Raw genomic sequence first — 19,347 nt, forward strand, 5'->3', positions numbered from 1 at the left:
GGACAAGGGGAAGCCATAGGATTTTGATCAGGGGAGTAACAAAGTCAGATTCCTTTTTCAGAATGAACCCTCTTGTGACCAGAGGAAGGAGGGGAGGGGAAGCGGCAGGAGAAGGAGATCCCTCTTGATGCAAAGAATCACACCGGGTCATACTAATAGGAGGATACATAGCTCTGAACAAATCTGTGAACGATACATATCCATACATGTGATCTCACCTACAAACATGTCAGTGAGATCCCAGGCTGAGCACCCACAGACAAACAAATCCATACTGATAAACACTCAGATGCACAAGGCAGACCCGTGAGCCCAAGGGAACCAAGGACATACAATTACCTCCAGACACAGGCTAATGGTGAGAACCACATGTATGCTGACAGACCCAGGAATTCACACACACACACACACACACACACACACACACTCACACACACTCACACCCGCAGTGTGGCTGTCAAGGGTCCTACCCTGCCCCCCTTCGTGTCCCCATCCCCCCTCCCACCCCCGTCCTTCACCACCTCCAGCAGGAACAAAGCTGACCTTTGCCCTCTGGCCTCTGGCCTCTCCTCCCACACCCCCTGCCCAGAGGGAGGAGCTGTTTGAAGTCTGGGCTGCAGCTGGGGTTTCCTGTTGCCTGGAGGAATGTGGAAGGACCTGTGAAAGGAGGGGGGGCGCCTAGCCCAGGAGGAGGGATAATGGGGGCCCGGGGACCTTAGTTCCCCTGTACCACAAGGAGGAGGGGCTTCCTGCTTCCCTGGTCTCTTGGGTCCCAGCTCTGAGCTGTTCCCATCCTAAGGAGGGGAAGACCAAGGCCAATCCAGTGGGCCTCTTGATCCTGGATCTGTGGCTCAGAGGCTTAGAAGAGTCCTTCAGTCTCTCTCAGCCTCAGTTTCTCCTTCTGCGGACTGGGCTGAACCACTCTAGCAAACCACACCTCCCCTGAGGTGAGCTCCAAGAGTGGGGCTAGCCCTCAAACTTCTGTAATCGGGGAAGGCAGTGTCCACTCCCACCCAAGGCTCACTTCATTCTGCTCTCTCCATGAGCCCCAAGGGCCTGGCTCCAGGCTGCTGTGACCTCATCATTATAGTCATGATTATTATCATGACTCAATCCCTCAGCAGGCCCTTGTCAGTTTTCAAAGTGCTTTCATATCCTTGTGCTCAATCTCCCCAGCCCTGCCTGTAAGACAGGGAAGGAATTACTCTTCTATTTTATACATATGGGAATTGAGACTCGCAGAGGTGAAGGACACACTAGTAGAAGCAGAATCAGAACAGGTCTGGCTGGCTCCTCTTCCACATGGCCTCCAAAAGCCTATAGCCCCACAGTTTTATCCCTAGAATCTCACCTCCACTTCCCTAAGGTCTAGGTATACCTCCTGCTACCTTGTAACAAAGGGGGTTGGAGTGAGCTGAGCTCAGAAAGGGATGATGCAGGTTTTTCCAGAACCTGGGTCCTCTCCTTCAAGCCTACCCTCTGGGGGAACTTCCAGCCACCCTGCCCAGCCTGCGGTGACCCTGACACCGTTTCTGAAGACTGGGTTAGCCCCCCTTTCAGTCTGCAGCTTCTGGAGCAGACATGGAGATTAGACACTAGGTGGCAGCAGCAGCCCATAGGAAGAATCAGCTTGCGCTCCGCTGGAAGGACCGCCCCCCCCCCAACCCAACACAATTTAAAGAAGCTCCAGGAGAAAGACCAGCCTCTAAATGACTGGAAAACCTGGTAATGCGTCAGTTCCAGCGATGTTCAATACCTAAGGGGCTAACAGTACCCACCTTCTCTGTGAAGGGGGCAGCTGAAATAGCCTGGAGCCGAAGGTGCTTGCTTGTAAAACACAACCAAACTTCTCTTTCTCACACAAGGGGCCATGGCCCACCCAGCTGATTTTGCCCTCTGTACCTCCTCACCACACCTCTCCCTTTTCAGGCCTTTCCCAAATTCCTTTTCATCTCAATCTACTTGGGGTTTCCCTCTCCCCTAAATGATCCTGGACTACCCCACCCAACGTCCTCCCAAAACTTGATTCAGACTAGGTAGGCTCTTCTGGGTCTGTGGCAAAGCCTAACTGGTAAGCATGTATGGGGGGGGCGGCGGGGGGGGGGGGGAGGATGTGAAAGAAAGGGGAACCTGAGCCTCTTCCACCCTTCCAGTGCTAAAGTCTCTCCTATAGGGTACCTGCTAGAGTAAGATGCTAAAGCCTCATCTATTTCCAATAATTCTAGACTCAGGCTTTGGACCCGAAAGGCCCCTAACAACCTAAACCACTGCTTTCATGAATATCTGACCTTATCGTACTCCCCATTCCATGAATAAATCTTTGAGTCCAAGGTTTGCCTGCAAAGAGAACCTGCTCCCAAGTGAGGGGCCTCTCCAGCTGGCCATGCCAGCCCCCTAATGCCAGATCAATAGGTGGAGTGTTTAGAACCCTAGATCTCTCTCACTGCTGCTGCCTCCTCACTCACTTCCTCCCATCAAAGGGTAAATAGAGAGTTCCCCCCAGAACCCTCTTCTTTTGTCCTTCAGGGGTTTCAGACTGTCCTAAAGGAGGTGCCTGGAAGGGGTAGGGGTGTAGGGAAGGTGGTGACAGGCAGTTGCAGTTGGAGAAATGTCACCACCTGCCTTTGTCACACTTTGGCCATCACCCTGCTGGGCCAAAGGAGGAGTCAGAAACAGCTGGGCCAAGGACAAAGGCACTGCTGGAGGAACTTCAGACATGGGGCAAGACAGACAAGGCCAGGGGACATAGGGCAAAGGAATGTCAGACACACTGACGAAATGGGGCTAGCAGAGTATGGGGCAAGGCTGATGTTGGTAGATATGTAGGACTGCATTATTCCTCTCAGTGTCCCCAGTGAGCCCATATCTTAGTTAACATCTGTTGAGTTAAAGTACCAAGGGAGGACACACAGATGTTGAGAGTGAAGGTCAGACAGACCTGGGAGTCACAACTCCCAGCCACAGCCCAGAGGTTTAAAAGTGGGCTCTGGGATCAGATAATCCCCGGTCTAGCCAGGCTTTACCACTTCCAAATGAGGGGACCTGGGCCTCACTGCCCTCATCTCTAAAATGTAAATGACAATAGCACCATTTCAGGGGGTCTTTGCAGCTGATCAAGGGGCCCTGTTGTGTCCAGTAATTGGCAGCAGCAGCAGCAGCAGCAACAGCAGCAGCAGTTTCCCTTCCAGGGCCGCCAGCTACTTTCCCCTTGGTAACTAGGCCCAGGCAGGGCACATTCCCATCTGGGGGGATAGGCCAGGCAGGGGGCCTGGAGCTAGGGGCTGGATAACAGATGTGACCTGAAGAGGAGGTAGGTGAAAGTGCTGAGCCCAGCCCCCTGGCCGCAGCAGGAGCTCTGAACTGTTGAATCTGAATCTTGCTTCCTGACACTACCAAAATGCGCAAATTCAGGAAGGGGGAGGGGTGCTGTTTGTGGATCATCCAGGACTTTTGTGCCCTGGTCAGCCTCGGATTTTTAGGAAAACTAGGAATTGGAGGGGCTAAACCGAAAGCTCCGAGCCTGGACGGGGGTCCCTGAATGAGGTGGAAGCAGCAGTGGAGCTCTGAGATTTCTGGAGCAGCCCTCCCGTCAAGAACGTCGTGCTTTATTCAATAGGAAACCTTTTCAGAAAGGTAGAACGTCCCTTTCTTAGAAAGGCCGTCCTCGCCTCTCTCTTCTTGGTCTATCATTTAATTGGGGCGCCCCAGAAAGTCGCAGGCCCTTTGGCTAATCCCTTGATTCCCTATTCGACTCATTCCATTCTCAGACCCCGCCCCTTCGCTCCCACCCACAACCTCCGCTCCAGCCAGAGCCCCCCGCAGGGAACAAGGAACGTGGGAAACAACACTAATCCTGCGGGAGAACCAGCACCCGTGGCAAACCAGGACGCGCTCCCGCCTTCCCCCACGAAGGGACGGCGCGCAGTCCCCGCGGGCTCCCGGCCGCGCCGTCGGGGCAGCGGGCTCGGCCCCGCCCGCCCCGCACGCCGAGCGGCCGGGGTGGGGACTACAAGTCCCGGCGTGCCGCGCGCGCGCTCCCCCCTGGGGTTCCGGATGGTGAGCGGCGAAGGTAAGGCGAGCTCGCAGAGGCAGCGGCGGCGGCGGCGGAGACGGAGAGAGGCAGGCAGGCAGGGCGAGGGCGAGAGACGGAGGGAGGGAGCGAGCGAGGCAGACCAGACAGACAGACAGGCGGGCGGGCGGGCGGGCGGGCAGAGCGAGCCACCCGCCAGGCTGCGCTCAGCCCCGCTCGCAGCGGAGAGAGCAGAAGGCAGGAGGAGGGAGGGGAGGAGGAGGAGGGAGGGAGAGAGGGAATCCAGCTACCACCACCCAAAGCCAGCGTCTGCTTTCTGTCCTCATTTCCTTTTCCCACCCAGCTCGGAAAGCAGAGAAAGGCAGAGAGAGCGAGAGATAGAGACAGTCAGAGAGACAGACAGACAGCCGGAGAGCGGGAGGGAGGAGGGCGGAGGAGGAGGAGCAGGAGGAGGACTACGCGGGGCGCGTTCCCTCCCAGGTTTGCAATGGGGGGGTGGGGGCGGGGGTGTCCAGGGCTGTGAGAGTGTGTGCGCGGCGGGGGGAGCGAGGGGGGCGCAGGGAGCGAAGGAGTGATCGAGGTGGGGGGGGCGCCGCGGGAGCGGGGGGCCGTGTCCAGCGGAGTTAGCGGCGGAGAATGTGAGCCGAGACGCGAGCCATGCTGTCAGCAACGGCGGGCGGCTCAGGGCTCCTCCACGACTCCTCTCCCCAGCAGCCGGGCGCCCGCGTCGCTGCCGCCGCCGGAAGACAGACGCCCCCCAAAGCCCCTCGCCTGGCTCGGACCCACGGAGCCGGCAGCCCAGCACTCCGGTGAGTGGCGCCTCCTCCCGAGCCCTAGACCCCGCTGGGGACCGGCCGGCCGGGCTCTTTTGTGCAGCGCGCCGGGGGTGGGGGGGCCCGCGCCCCCTCCGCGCGCCCCGGTCCGGTCCGCGGGACCCGGTGGCTGCGGTGCCCGCGGTGCGATCGGTCTTTGTTTCCACCGGGGCCCGCGGCTCGGCTGGGCTCGGCTCGAAGCCTGGCAGGCAGCGCCGGGAAGGGGGAGGGGGAGGTGGACGAGAAGGGGGGGCGGGGAGGGGGGGTTCTCGGGTTTCCTGGCCGCCCCGCAGCTCCCCCGGCTCGGGGGCGAGGTGCGCGCCCAGCGCTGCCGCGCGCCCCCTCCTCCTTCCTCCTCCCTCGGTCTTTGGATTTAAAACTGCAATTTGCTCTCCAGCTTGCTGAGAATGGGGGGGGGGGGAATGAAGGGGGGACCGTGGGAGCGGAGAACAAGGCTGGATTTTAGGAACGGCGCTGGGAAAGGGGGAGACTGCGGAGGGAGGAGCCCCTCCCCTCCAACCCCCAAATCCCAAGGTTCCGCTGGTGCTCTGGGAGTTGAGGGGCGGGGACCTAATGACCCGGAGGGGGTGTGGGGCGGAGGAGGGATTTGGGGGTGGCCAGGGCCGGAGGGGTTGGGCCGCGTGCCCGGTTACCTGGCGAACAAAGTCGGCTCACTTTTGCATAAATAAATAAATAATCGCCTATCAATGCGTTTCCTCTGGGGCTCTGATTGAATCGGGCCCCCTCTTCCCCAGGGGGTGGGGTGCTGAGTGACAGCTGTCAGCCCCCTGGGCCGGGAGCTGGGGGTGAATTGCTGAATCCCTATGCCTTTTGGCTAAGGGCGCCTTCTCCTGCTGGGTCCTGGTCCCCCGGCAGAGCCAGAGGGGCAGGGGGCTGGCTCTGAGTCTAGGAAATAACCTTGTTTCCTGTTCTACAGGAAAAGGGACAGTGACCCAGAGTTTGGGGGCTGGGGATGAGGACTAATGGGAGCTGGAGGGGTTCTCTAGCAGCCTGACCCCCCCAGCCTCCTGCCAGGCGAAGGGGCCAGCTGAGGGAGGAAGGATGTGGGCCTTGCTGGCCGGAGGCGGGAGCTGGGGCTGTCCCTGAGGCGGGCAGCGGGCACAGAGCGGGAGGAGGGAGAGAGAGAGAGAGAGAGAGAGAAGCGGGGGCGGGAATTCTCTACCGCAGACCCTGGGGGCCAGGGCCAGATGTGGAGGGGTGGGGAGTCCCCCCTCCCTCCTAGCTTGGGGGCCCTGAGGCTGGGCTGGGAGGGGCTGAGCCTGGTGCCCTCGGTTCTGCACCAGTGCCTGACTGGCAGGGCCAGCTGAATTTGGGCCCAGGCGTCACCCTGGGAGGCAGGGCCAGGCTGCACCAGCCTGGTCCCTGAGCACAAGGAGGGACCCTTGGGGGGCCTGTGCCTGTCTGGCTGGGCAGGCGTTTCCCGCCGGACCAGTTGGTGTCAGGCGGGACTTGGCCCCAGCTCCCTGGGCAGAGCTCAGGGTGTGAGGACAAGCTTTGCCTCCGGGTCAGGGTGGCCACATTTTGTCCGCTGCTGCTGCTGCTGCTGCTGCTGGCGGGGCGGGGGCATGTGCCCGGGCCTGGGCAGAGTCCTGCCAGGAGTATTTGGGGTGTTTCTATTGTTGGCTTGTTCCTGTTCCGTGTGGCCCCGTGCCTGTGTGTGTGTGTGTGTGTGTGTGTGTGTGTGTAGCTGTGTGAGCTGGGGCTTTTAAGTGAAAGATTACCAGTCTGTCCATCCCCCCCACCCCTGGCTTGGATGGGGGGGCAGGCTGGGTTGTGGTGGTGAGCTGTGGGGGGACCCCCCAGGTGGCATGTGCATGCCGCTTGCCATCTCCCTTCTTTGAGCAGATGTATATTTATTTTTATAGCAATGGAAAATCAAACTGGATAGTAAGTTGAATTCATTTTTTTTTCTCCTGCTGTGTCAATAGTTGGAATAACCCCCAGAGACTGGTGGTGAACTTCTTGCCCCAGAGCTGCCACCCTTCAAAGGTTGCAGAGATCAGTGAGGGTGTGAGCTTAGGGGGACTAGTGGGCAGCAGTCCAAACCAGTGACTCTTGTCCCTCTGGGTCTGGCACTGGGGCAGGTGCCCGGGTGGGCAGGTATTGCCCCCATCCCAAACATTCCCCCCCTATACCCCAGGGTGTTGTCTGGCCTCATAGCCACCCTCCGTGGTCAGCACCTAAGCTGTGCCTGAGCCCTCGGGAACGTTCTCCTGGTGGGCTCCCTCCTCCTGCCTGGGCTCCCAGCCCACGTGCTGATATTTATTTTCTGTAGTAAAATCCATTTTTAATGCCGTTACTTTTGAAATAATATAGAGAGAAACAAATGTGATGTGTTTAAGGTGCCCTCTGTGAGTTTTTAATGTGATCTATGGCTGAGGTGGTGATGGAAGGGGAGCTGCTGGGCTTGGAGAAATTTGGTGTCATAAAGCAAAAGAGCTTGCTGTTTATTACATTTGCTGGGCTGGGGGGGTCTGGAACAGGGTTGGGGGGCAGGGAACCCCAGCACCCCCACATGCTGTGGACAGACAAGGTGGCTTCTCCGTTTGGGGGTGTGCGCAGTCCAGGGTTATCTCTCAATTGCTTCCCAGACCTTGACCGGGACTTTGGTGAGGGGGCTTGGGAGTTGGGGGGCTCTGTTAACCCCATTCCACCTGCCTAGATCTTGGCTGGGAGGCTTCTGGACCCCCTGCTGAGCTAAGTGGAGGTAGACTGTTGGGAGGTTGGACTTGGACCCTACGGGAGATTAAGGGATGGGATCTCCTCCCGAGGTTGTGGCTGTGCTCCAGGCTTGAGGGGCCAAGTGTCCCTGGCTGGAAACTTGGGAGGGGGCGGTGCTGCTCTGGACTGGCCGAGTCCTAGAGGGACATTGCTGGTTCTCAGATCAGCCTGGAGCATTGACTTCCAGCCACTCCCTCTACTTGCTTCTGTTTCTCATTGGATAGGGGCTTTCTCCAGGCAAACCTGATCTCCCTTGTTTCCCTTCAAACCCCCACATCCCACCCCCCAGGCCAACTTTTTTGTTGGTTTGTTTGTGGAATACAGAGCTCTGTGTCTCATGCCAGTCACCCAAGACCAGGGGGTGCCGTGCCATGCCTTCATACCAGATGCCCAGACACTTCTGGTCTGGTTGAGTGAGGTCAAGCAGACTCACTATTATGGGATGGAGCCCAGCTCTGTGTCTGGGTCCCCTGGGTCTCCCGGGACAGCTCCACAGAGGGGGCAGCTGGGATGGGGACTACAGGAGGGAGCAAGGATAACGTTGTTGCTAATGTCAGCAGATGGGCCCCCCCAGGGAGAGAGCCAGGGGATGGAGGAGAGGGGAAGAGAGAGACCCAGACAGCCACGTGCCAGGTGGAGAGAGAAAGATGGTGGCAGAAGCCAGGGATGAGGGAGTAAGAGAGCAAACAGTCAAGAAGGAGAGCCAGGATCACAGCCCCTGGTGGGGGGGGGCCCTAGGGGACCCAGAAGGCCTAGGCTTGTGCCATTCCCTACCCCACAGCCTGGAATGAGCAGGCATTGTTTTTGGAGGAGAGACAAGCAAATGTCTCTGGGAAGAGGGAGGCGGACAGGTGGAAGAGAGGGAGAAACTCCCACACGGGAAGGGAGGATAGGGAGACCCCGGGGATTCCAGGGGTCACTTGACTAATAGTCCTGCCCCAGGGCAGCGTCTCCCCTCTGCCTTCTTGGCGAGTCTGGGAACAGAGAGGAGCTATTCTTTGGACCTGGGGGGCGGGGCCTGAGGCAGGTACAGTGCCCCACAGGTTGTGTGTGCTCTGTGCCAAGAGGTGCCTGGGATTTTAAAGGCGGGGAACATTAGGGTCCAGGGGCATCATCCAGTTGGATCCCCCTCACGCATTGTTCTACAGGAGAAAACCAAGTCTAGAGAAGGGAGCCATTTGCCCAGGGTCACAGATACTTGGCAATGCCAGGCCTGGGACCTAGGCTGTCTGCACTCTAGCACTCTGTAGTGAGAGAAGAAGGACAGCTGCAGGGGGCCTCCTGGGTGCAGAGGGGAGCTGGAGCCCAGAGGGAGAGGAGCAGGCGGGCACCCTTGTGGCCAGAGCCCCCCCAGGGGAGGGGGAGGCGCCGCCGCTGGGAGAGAGAGGGAGGGAGGGGAGAGGGGAGGGGAAACAGTGAGTCAGGCTTCCAAGAGCTGAGGATGAGAGAGCCAGAGCTGGGAGGGAGAGGGCAGGGAGGACTGCTCAGAAGCTCAGGGAGGGAGGGGGCCCAGCCGGGGGCAAGGAGAGCTCTAGAGGGAGGGAGCCAGCCTCTGGCCCCGGCCCAGTTGTAGAGCAGTGCAGAGGGAGCAAGCCAATATGGACTTTGCTCGTGACAGGTCAGCGTCCCTTTCTCTGCGATTCCATGCCAGGGTCTCCGAGGCATAGCTCTCTGGCCTCTCCTCCCTTCCTCAGTTTCCCCATCTGTGGTGGGACGGCAGGGATTTGGACTATTCTTGGAGAGGGAACAGGAGGCACAGAGCAGCCTGGGAGGGGACTGAGGGATGTCACCTCTAGCTGCTGGCTGTGTGCTGGGGAGACTCTTGGAGCCTGCCACCAGTGCGGGGTAGGGTGCAGGTCTCTGGGGGAGGGCGCCTTCTCAAGTCCTCTGAGTTGCTGGATGGGAGAGTGGGGGTAGCAGGCCATGAATGCTGGGGTGCATTTCTGCGCGCGCTTGTGTGTGTGACAGAGAGAGAGAATAAGGTGCTGGTCTGGCAGTAGTAGGTGGGCTACCTGGGGCCTCTCAGGATGGCCAGTGCCCTGACAGGATCAAGATCCCCATGGACCAGAACCAACCTCTGCTTGGGGAGGGGAGATACTCCTATATTCCCCCTGTATCCCTGTGGGTCAGAGGCTCTGGAGAAGCAAGCTGGGAGGCGGAAATGGCCCCTGTGGGAGCCAGTGAGGACTGCCCATGCAGCTCCACATGCCTGGAGCTGGAACCAGAACTAGAGCCATCCCCAGGGACTGCCTGGAAGGGAGGAGAGAAGGACACCCCCCCCTCCAACAGCTGACAAGAAACTGTGAGCTCTTAGCCCCTCCTTCTCCCAAGGTCTGGCACCCCCCCCACACAGCCCCTCCCTCCTGGATCCCAGCATCTCTGCCTTTGGCTAGGGGATAAGTAAGGTGGGTACAGAAGATCCCTCTCCTGCAGGGCCTAGCTTGGGGGGGGGATTGGTGAAGTGAGGGTAAAGTGAGGCCCCCCTGCCTCCCCCCCCTTACAGAGGCATACACTAACTCACTGCAGCAAGGCCCTGCTTTCTCTCCTCTTTCTGCTCTGGGGTCCTTGGCCTGGGAGCCCAGAGGAGGGGCCGCTTCTGCAGCTGGCTGGCCCCGAACTCCCAGCTCAGCCCAGCTGCTACTGAAGCTTCCAGAAGCTGCAGCTCTGCATCCCCTCCCCACCCCCTGAGCCGGGAGAGGCCTTTGCTGACCTGGGGGAGGGTACCTTGGGGAGCGAGTGGGCACCCTTAGAAGGACTCACACAGACAACCAGACAGATGGGTGGTGGAACAGATGGACAGGGACACCCACGCGCAGGCAGACGGAGAGAGACGGACAGATGGACCAGGACAGGGAGAGACGGACAGACAGAGGTGCTGGCAGAGAGAGGAGGAGTTTGAAAAATGGAAGGGCCTGGGGAGAAAGAAACAGAGAGCCTGAGACACGGAGACATGGAGATTCCAGAGGGGAGACAAGGTGACTGAGATAGGAGGAGGAGAGACACGAGGAGTGAGAGACAGGAAGAGATAAAGAAAGGGGAAACCCAGACAGAAAGAGAGAGGGAGAGAGAGAGGGAGGAGAGGCAGAGAGGCTTGAGGCTACAGACCACAAACAGGGATTTGATGAGAATCTGGAAGGTGTTTTCTCCTGCTTCCCTCCCCAAACCCCAGGGCCAGCCAAGTCTCCATTGCTTCCACCCCCGGCTCAGTTTCCAGCTGCTAAAGAGGTCAGAGAGAAAGAGAACAAGAGAGAGAGAAGCACGGAGAGACCCCTCCTCCCTGCTCTTTTTGTAGGGGAGGGAGTTAACCAGAGCAATGCTCCCAGCCCTGACCCCCACTCCAAGACAGGCATGTCTCTTGTGTCAGAAAATACCACATTCAGCACTCACTGGGTGTCTCCTTGTGTAAATGCACCCCTACATTCATACCTGTCTGCACAGGCCTTCATACACACATGCACACACACACACACACACACACACACACACACACTTTGTGACACATGAATCTCTAACCCTCACACTCATCCTGCATCTTATGAATGTAACTGGGGAACGCAGACCTATGCTTCCTTATCCATATAGGCAGTGACACACATACCTCTTCACGGGGTCTTAGGACATGTTGACACACACGCACACACAATCACACTTTCACATATACGGTGGCATTCACACCAGAGCAGAGGGAGGGTTCTTTCTTGAGGTGAAGATCAGTGTTCCTAGGTGTCTGGGTAAGGGTGGTATGCCCTCCCCCCTCCCTCCCAGCTGACAGAGTGGGGAGGCTGGGGGCCCTTCTCAGCCAGTGGGAGCCTTCCTAGGGGTTGGCTGGTGGGTTGAGTGCCGTGAAAGCTATCTGAGAGTTGGTAAGGGTGAATGTGTGCACATACAAACACGTGCACATATGTACAGGTTCAACACAGCAAGTGTCTGTCATGGTGTGTGTGAGAAAGAGATGGTCGCCTGTGGGATATGGGTGTGACAGGGCGATGGAAGGTGCATGGAGTGTGTGGGTGTGTATCACGTATGTATGTGCAGATGTATATGTCACAGGTATATGTGACCACCTGGTTTTGCAGAGTGGGTGTGTGTGTAGTGGGTGTAGGTACATGAGAGTACAGGGCCCCAGGAGTGAGCTGCATGTGTGTGAGGGTGCAGTGCTATGCAGATGTGAAGGTGGGGGGGGTTGTGTGTGGGTGTAGGCAGTGTGTATGTGTGAGGGGTAGCTGCCTGTGTGAGGCTGTGAGCTTGCAGCCAGGGCTGGAGGGCTGTTTTCCAAGGCCAGGATGCTGCTTGAACAGAGGCCATCAGCATGAACACATGCGAAGGGGCTCTGAGGCTCACAGTTGGGCACTGACCCACACAGACGCACAAGGACAGACATACCCGCCCCTGTCCTCCCTCTTCCTCTCTCCTGGCGTCAGTGGTTTTCAAAGGAGCCTCCACGAGGACTGTTTGCTGTGTGGTTCCCCCCACCCCCCAGCCTGTGCCTCTTCAAACACAGTGATGCCCTCCAGGCAGCTTTGTGGAGGCTCCTGCCTCAACCATCTGAAGGCAGATGGGTGGGTTGAGATCCGCTGCTGCCCCCCAGGGAGCGAGGAGGCGGCTCTGCTCCTCTGGCCTGGGCACAGGCTGAGACAGATGGACGAACCCCCCCTTCCCGTTCTCCACACCCCCGCACCGGGTCTGGGGGTGGGCAGGCACCCCACCCCCCCAGAAGAGGGGTTCTAGCAGGCAGCCCCTGAGCAAAGGCGAGGACTCTGCCCATCATCTCCCCAGAGGGGCACCTCCCCTCACCCTGAGCCCCATTGAGCATCTGAGCGAAGGGACCCAACTGTAGCCCCTGACACCTGAATATACAGCTGCCCCTGCTATGCTCACGGCTCGCACAGCCCTAAACACACAACTGCTCCACTTACAAACACATAGCCCCAACACTTCCACAAACATGCCACCTTTCTGACATCCAGGTGCCCCATAGGCTCACTTAGCCCCCCCATGCCCTCCAAACATGCAACCGCCACACACCTTCCCACACAGACGCATAGTTACAGCCCTAGTAATGAACCAAAACCCAGATTTTTATGATCCCCAGCACACTCCCAACACACACACACATTTATCAACTCCCTCTTCAATCCAGAACCTCCCCGAACCCTAATACCTTCCACATATTCAGACTCTCAGAGCACTAACACCTCACCAGACACACACATAGGCCCTCCACATAGCCCCAACATTTTCCCCCCAGCCACAGCCCAGCACCTCCCTAAACACACCAATCCAACCGCTATACCTTTCCAAACACCCAGTCCTCCCCCCCGCCCACATCACACACACGCTGCCCACTCAACACCCACTCAAACAAGAACACTCTCTTCAGCCACACCATTTACCTCAAAGACAGACATAGCTTCAGTTCTAGTATACTTCTAAACAGATACCGTCCCCCCAGCTTCTCATGCCTTCCCAGGCATGCACATGCACGCACACCTGCACACACACGCACGCGCCCCCATAGACCCAACACCTCAACAGGCTGTCCTCTGTATGTCCCCAGCAAGCCCCAGCTCCAGTCCTTTCCTTAGCCACATAAGGGCCCCAGACCAGCCCCCTACCTCTCCAGGCACACACAGACAGCCTCAGCTCAGTGACAGCCCTGTGCCCCCATTCACCCCTTGGAGCTCACCAGCAGCTCTTCCCTGCCTGCCCCCACCAGACCCCCCCCCCACCTCACCAGGTCACATACCCCAGCTCAGTTCCTCTGCAGCTCTCACTCCAGGCCCCACACATACCAGCACACCTCCCCCCACAGCACTCTCCATCACGGCTCTCTCACCCCACCTCTTCTCCAGGTCCCCCTCCCCCAGACAGCCTCAGTCAACCCTGCACACACACTTGCTCACTCTTATGTGCTCTCTCTCCCTGTCTGCTGTCCAGTCCTCCCCCACTTCCCAGAGCCTCCCCTGCCTGGGGAGGCGTCTTCACCCCCCCTCACTGCCCCAGGCCTTTCATTCCTGGACAGTGAGGCTGTACATCTGGTTCAAAGCTGCCCCACCCAAGACCCTGTGCTCTGGGCACCCTGGCCTGGGCTTTGGGGGTTTGGGGCCTCTTTGGGGGCTCTTGGCACCTGGTCACTCTAGTCTCTCAGCCAAGAACTCTGAGTACCCAGCCCTGCCCTGGCTCTGGCATGTATGTTGGGGGTGTGGGGGGTGTAGGGGGATTTACCCCCAGCCTGCACATTCTCAGGTACTTGCCAACCTGCCCCCACCCTCAGCTTACCTGAGAGGGACAATGGGCCTGGGGCTTCAGGGAGAGATGGGTGAGGTGTTGGCTTGATATGCTCCCCACTCCCCCCCCCATCTGGGCTTCGGGGCTTGGTCTCCCTGGGAGTCAGTTCCGACAGTGAAGGTTACTTTACTAGATGCATGATTTTAAACGGAATCTCCACCATCTGTTCCACCCCCTAATTACAGATGCACAGAATCCGCCTCAGAGGGCAGCATGAGGGGAGTGATTTAGAGGCTGAGCTGCTTCTGCCTGCATTAGGGCTGGGGAGATTGGGGGGGGGGCTCTGGGTATTGCTCACAGCCCCCCAGATCCCATTTCTTTCCCAGGGGCCCCTCATGCCTCTTCTTGCTGGGGAAAGGCTCAAAGAAAGTTTCCCCCGACCCCAAGACCTGAAAGAGGAAGCAACTGCAGTGCTGAGGAAGGGGTCCCCAAGCCACTGTCTGTGTCCCAGGCCCCAAGTCCTGGGATGCCAGCTCCATTAGAGCCTTAAAAAATTCAGTGGATCGATCTCCTGCCTGCTTCTTTGCCCTGGGGAGCCACAGACTCTGGCCTGGCCCAGCTGTCTGCCCACCCCAGGGGTAGCAGAGATTGGTGAGGCAGAGTGGGGGTCAGAGCAGAGGTGGGGGCAGCTAGGTTCTGGCAGGCATTCCAAGACCCATCAGGTGTGTTTGCAGGTATGTGCCCATCTACCTTGGCACAACTGCATGCCTGACCCCAGCTTGAGCCATGCTCCGCGGGGCTAGCCCAGCGCTGGGGACCGGAGAGGATGTGCCAGGGCCTGGGCCTCAGGGTGCTGAGCGCCACTGGGTCCCATACACACCGAGGACCGATCCACCTCTGCCCAGAGGTGCCAGGGACCTGGCCCCCGGCCTGCTTGGTGGTGGCAGCGGCGGGCACACTGCGGTAAATGCTGGAGCAGTCACTGCAGGGAGAAAGGGAGCAAGGTTGGGCTGGAGGAATTTTAAAGATTGCTGCAGGCAGGAGGGTCTCTGGAACCCCGTGGAGCGGGCAGTCATGCAGAAGTAATCCTATCGCCGCCTGCCTGGAGGAGTGCAGGGGAGAGGGGGCAGGGAGGGGAAGGATGGAGCTGCTGGCCCTTTCCCACTTCGTCCCTTCCCCAGCCAGCTGTGGAGGGCACCAAGGACCCCAGGGGCCTTCCCTGAGGGGCACCTCGTCTTCTTGGTTCCACTGTGGCACATGCCCCCTGGAGGAGCAGCATGGCAGCTGTTGCTCAGCTCCAAGCTCTGGGTATTATAAATAATGCAGCCCAGAGGTGGGGGCCCAGCTCAGCCCCCGGTCACCTTGGGTCACCCAGTGTGGCGTCTCCAGCTGGCAGTCTTGTGGCGGAGCCCCTCACCCTTCCAGCCGGCTCCTCCTCTATTGCTGTGTGAGCTTGGGGCAGAGGCCCAGCCTCTCTGGGCAGGGGCAGGGTGGGGGCCCAGGGCCAAGGAGTCTGGAAGAACCCAGAAAGCCCTGTCCTTGTGTCCCACCCCCTGGCCCTCACAGGTTAGCTGGTAGCTGGCTCAGCCAATCCAGGCCAGAGAAGGCTGGCCTGCTCTATAGGGGCTTCACCCATTCTGGCTCCTCCATTTTGCAGATGGAGTCACCGAGTCCAGAGAGGGAAGGATGGCCAAGGCCAGCCAGCTGATGAACCCCTCCTTCCTTCCTGCCCCATTCTGCTGTCACTCAGGCTCTTCTCAGCCTCAGCTCAGCTAAGAGCAGGGCCTGGGGGGGGGGGTGGGCGGGGGATGTTTGGGAAAGTGGTTGCGGCTGAGAGGTTGCCATGGCGATGCTGCAGGATGCCGAGCTGAAGTGGGGGTCCTACAGGGTCTCTGGGGCCCCCAGCTCCACACCCCTGTGGTCTTCTCCTCCCCATCTCCTGTCCCCCACCCAGATGCCTGTCAGGCGGCTTTGGTGACAGGCCGGGTGGGTGACAGGTGGTGCAGGTGATGGGCTGGGTGGGTGACGAGCTGGGTGGGTGACAGGTGGTGCGGGTGCGAGGCAGGCAGGTGACAAGCTGGGTGGTGACGGGCCCTGCTGATGACAGGCAGGGGGTGTGGTTGGCGAGGATGCCGTCTCCTGGCTGGTGGCCTGTTGCAGCCCCCCACCCTCATGCGTGTGCACACACATAGACTCTGGGCACAGAGCTTGGGGCTAAGATACTAATGAGGCTTATTACGTGTGGAGGGGCAGGTGCCCAGGCTCACTAATGAGAGGCCTTTAACAAATAGGGGAGACAGCTGGGGGCTTCAAGGAATTTGGCTGGCCCTCCTGAGCTGGGGCCCTGGGAGTCCCAATATGGCTGGAGGATGGCTCATTCTCCAGCCAGGTTGGGACCTCTCCCCCCCTCCCCTGTGGCCACTTGGGTTTCTGTTAGTACTGCCACAATCGTGATAGTTACCATCATTCAGGCATTTGCCACGCTGCACCAAACGCTTAACGTGCATTTTCTCATTTCAACTCAACAGTTACAGGAGGAAGGCCCTATTGCCCTTTCTACAGATGTGGAAACTGAGGCTGAGAGAAGGCAAGGGACTTTTCACATGGTTTCTGGTGCAGCTGGAATTTTAACTCAGGTCTTTCTGTCTCCAGAGAACATGCCCTTTACCACCCCTCGAGTAGAAGTCAGGTTATGGTCCAGACTCAGACCCTTTTTCAGGGCCTCAGTTTTGCTCTTCTGGAAAATGGATGTGTGGTGGAGGGGTCATCACCATGAGCTCATCAGCTCTGACTTGGGTGGCTTCAGGGACTCCTCCAGGTAGCTGCCCCAGTCTTACCCCGAGTGGCCCAGATTCTGGACTGGAGAGGGGTCAGGGCTAAGTGCTAAGGGCACTGTGCTGAAGAGGGGACACCTGGGATATGTGAGCCACTTCCTGCATCCTGCGGTGGGGAGGCTGAGGCCTGGAAAGGAGCAGCAACCGCCCAAGGTCACACACCCTGTGAGCTGGAGGGCCTGCAGGATCCCAGGTCTCCTGGCCTCTTGAAAGGGCGGGGCTGGGTGTGGTGCCTGAGCTGGGAGGCACCCTCCTCCTCGGCCCCACCCACCAGCCTTAGCGCCTTCCCTGGAGTTTCTGAGCCAGCTCCTAGGAGGGTGTCAGGGGCTGTTGGCTACCTCTTTAGGGCCATGCCCCCTCGCCATCAATCTGGGTCCCTAGTGTCAGTTGGGCCCCTCCCTTTGGAACCCATTGGGGTGGAAACTCCCTGGCAACAGCTGATGGATGGGTTAGGGCCCTGACATTGGCCTAGGGCCACAGCATGACCTGGAGGGACCAGGCTGGGGCTGGGGCTGGGGGCTTGGAGGGGAATTTAAGGGAGAAGAATTAGACTCATAAATCTTGGAGCAACTCAGTTCTCCTCCTCCACCTTAATCTCTTACCAAACCTGCTCTCCAGCTGTGCATCCAAGGCTGGGGGTTGAGGGATTCCCATTCCCCTTACCCTCCAACTGATGCTCGGCCCCTCCCAAAATTGTACCCCCTATAGGGAAGAAAGAGTTGCAGCCACTGCTGTTGGGCAGGATTAAGACCTTGTGTGTCAAGACTACTGGATTTGGCCTTTGATTCAGAGTGGCAGGTAGGGCAGAGGGCTTCAGTGCCTCAATTTCCCTAGCCTTGAGTTTGAAATTTTCTCTTGGTGCCTGTCTGCTCAATCAGGAAGGAGCATTAAGACCAAAAGGGATTTCGCAGCTGCAGGACACATGGCCCTGTCCTCAGAAGCCCCAGTCTGAGATGAGAAGCACAGCCCTGGCCTTGGGAGCCCTCAAACCCAGAGGTGAGGTCTAGAACCCAGGCTGGGTGTGTGCTGAGGTTCAGGTGGGGAGCGGGTGGTGCTGGGTGCCTGGCCGGTGATGGCTTCCTGAAGCAAAGGCTTGGGCTAGGGGGAGGCCGAAGGACGGGTGGTGATTTGCCTAGGGGCCTGGAGAGCCATCTTTGGTTGAAGGGTCGGTGGGGAGCCTGGAAGTGTCTGGCTTTCCCACAGGCCTGGGCAGCAATAAACTGGAGTTCTGGGGCCCTTCTGGCTCCCCAGGGAACCCACTGCTGCCTGGCCCTGGGGACCCAGGCGTCCTGGCGGGTGAGGGCGGGTCTCCAGCAGGCGCCCTGCCAAACCCCGCAGCCTGCTCACCAGGAATCTTGTTGCTGAGAGATGGAAAATCCCGGCCGGGCCTGCAGCTCATCCCTCCCCTCCGGGAGGAGGAGGGGCCCAAAGATTCCTTCCTGCATTCCCCCTCCCATTTGGGGCAGGGCTCTCCTTGGTAGTGGGTGGGGCTGGGGGGCCCAGGACAGGCCTCTAAGGCTCTCGGTCACATGTCCTGGAGCCCAGCCCAGCCCAGCCCACAGTGGGCACCAGGGCACTCCAGAGGCAGAATGGGCCTGGTGCGGCTGAGGAGAGGTGGGGGTGGGGTGCTGAAGCCAGAGGGGGCCTGGATGAGGGCCGAGCCTGGCCCTGGCCCCACTGGCTCCCCCAGGGCGGAGGGTGAAGAGTTGGTTCTCTTCTTGGACAGGAAGACGAATGATCCCATTATGGGAGCGTGATTTTATTCCACGTGTCACGGAGTCTGAGATTAACTTGCTCACCAGTCTGTGACAAACCCCTCACACCCTCACACCCTACACACACGCGCACACACACACACACACACAGAGACACACACATCCTTGGTCTTACAAGCGCACATCCCACAGGCACAGATAAACATTTCCATACTACAACACACAGCAGAGTGTCAGATACAGAGACACAAGAAAGCACTCACACTTCGATCTAGACCCACAGCCTCAAAAGCACAACATTCCCTCGCACCAAGGCCGCATAGACCCACAGCTACAAACAGGCAGTCCAGGGGGATGCTTGCAGCCCTACTTAGACAGGCACAGACACAGGACGCACGGTGCTCCGTAGACACGGATAAACTTAGACACACACACACCCAGACACAGTCATGCGGACAGGCACAGACCAACAGCCACACACACTGAGACAAAGGCCCAGATACGTACAGAGACAAAGACAGGCACAGACACACAGCGGCAGTGCGCACACAAGCACAGGCGTGCACACCCGGACACAGACAAAGACAAATAAATGCCCAGAGGTTTGGCTGTGGACAGATGTAAGGAGCACGCACATCTGGGCCTCTTCGACCTCCTTGCCTGGGGACATGGTAATCTGGCGCCTGTGGCTCCAGGGAGAACTCTGAGGAATCTTGCAGTCAGAGCCCCCCACCCTGGGCCCAGGGCCAGCCCCCACCTCTGGCACAGGGCCCGTGGCCGGGGCCATGGCAGCCACACCCTCAGCAGAGCTCTGACATCTCTCACCCTACCCTGCCCGTTGGACACACACAGGCACGCCATCTCCCCCTGCATAGGCTCACAGCTCTCCCCCGCCCCCCTGCCCCAGGGCCCACACAGTTTCTCAGGCGCACCCCTCCTCCGGTGTCCTCTTCTTGCCTGTGGTCTTTCTCAGACACTCTCCCCCA

At 59.0% G+C, this 19,347-nt stretch overlaps 1 protein-coding gene across 3 annotated transcripts in view; it reads left to right on the forward strand.

The window, feature by feature from the left end:
* Window positions 1-4,097: 4,097 nt before the first annotated feature.
* AHDC1 (AT-hook DNA binding motif containing 1) overlaps window positions 4,098-19,347 on the forward strand; it is a 63,939-nt gene continuing 48,689 nt past the window's right edge. Inside the window, exons 1-2 of one of the 3 annotated variants that reach the window (XM_072827585.1) lie at window positions 4,098-4,123; window positions 4,745-4,839. The gene's annotated coding sequence lies outside the window, so the exon portion shown is untranslated. Of the gene's footprint in view, window positions 4,124-4,249; window positions 4,511-4,741; window positions 4,840-19,347 lie in introns of those variants that run through there. The other 2 variants (XM_072827584.1, XM_072827583.1) reach the window with 2 other exon arrangements.

The sequence above is a fragment of the Canis lupus genome, chromosome 5 (assembly GCF_048164855.1).
Source record: "Canis lupus baileyi chromosome 5, mCanLup2.hap1, whole genome shotgun sequence".
Classification (NCBI taxonomy): Eukaryota; Metazoa; Chordata; class Mammalia; order Carnivora; family Canidae; genus Canis; species Canis lupus.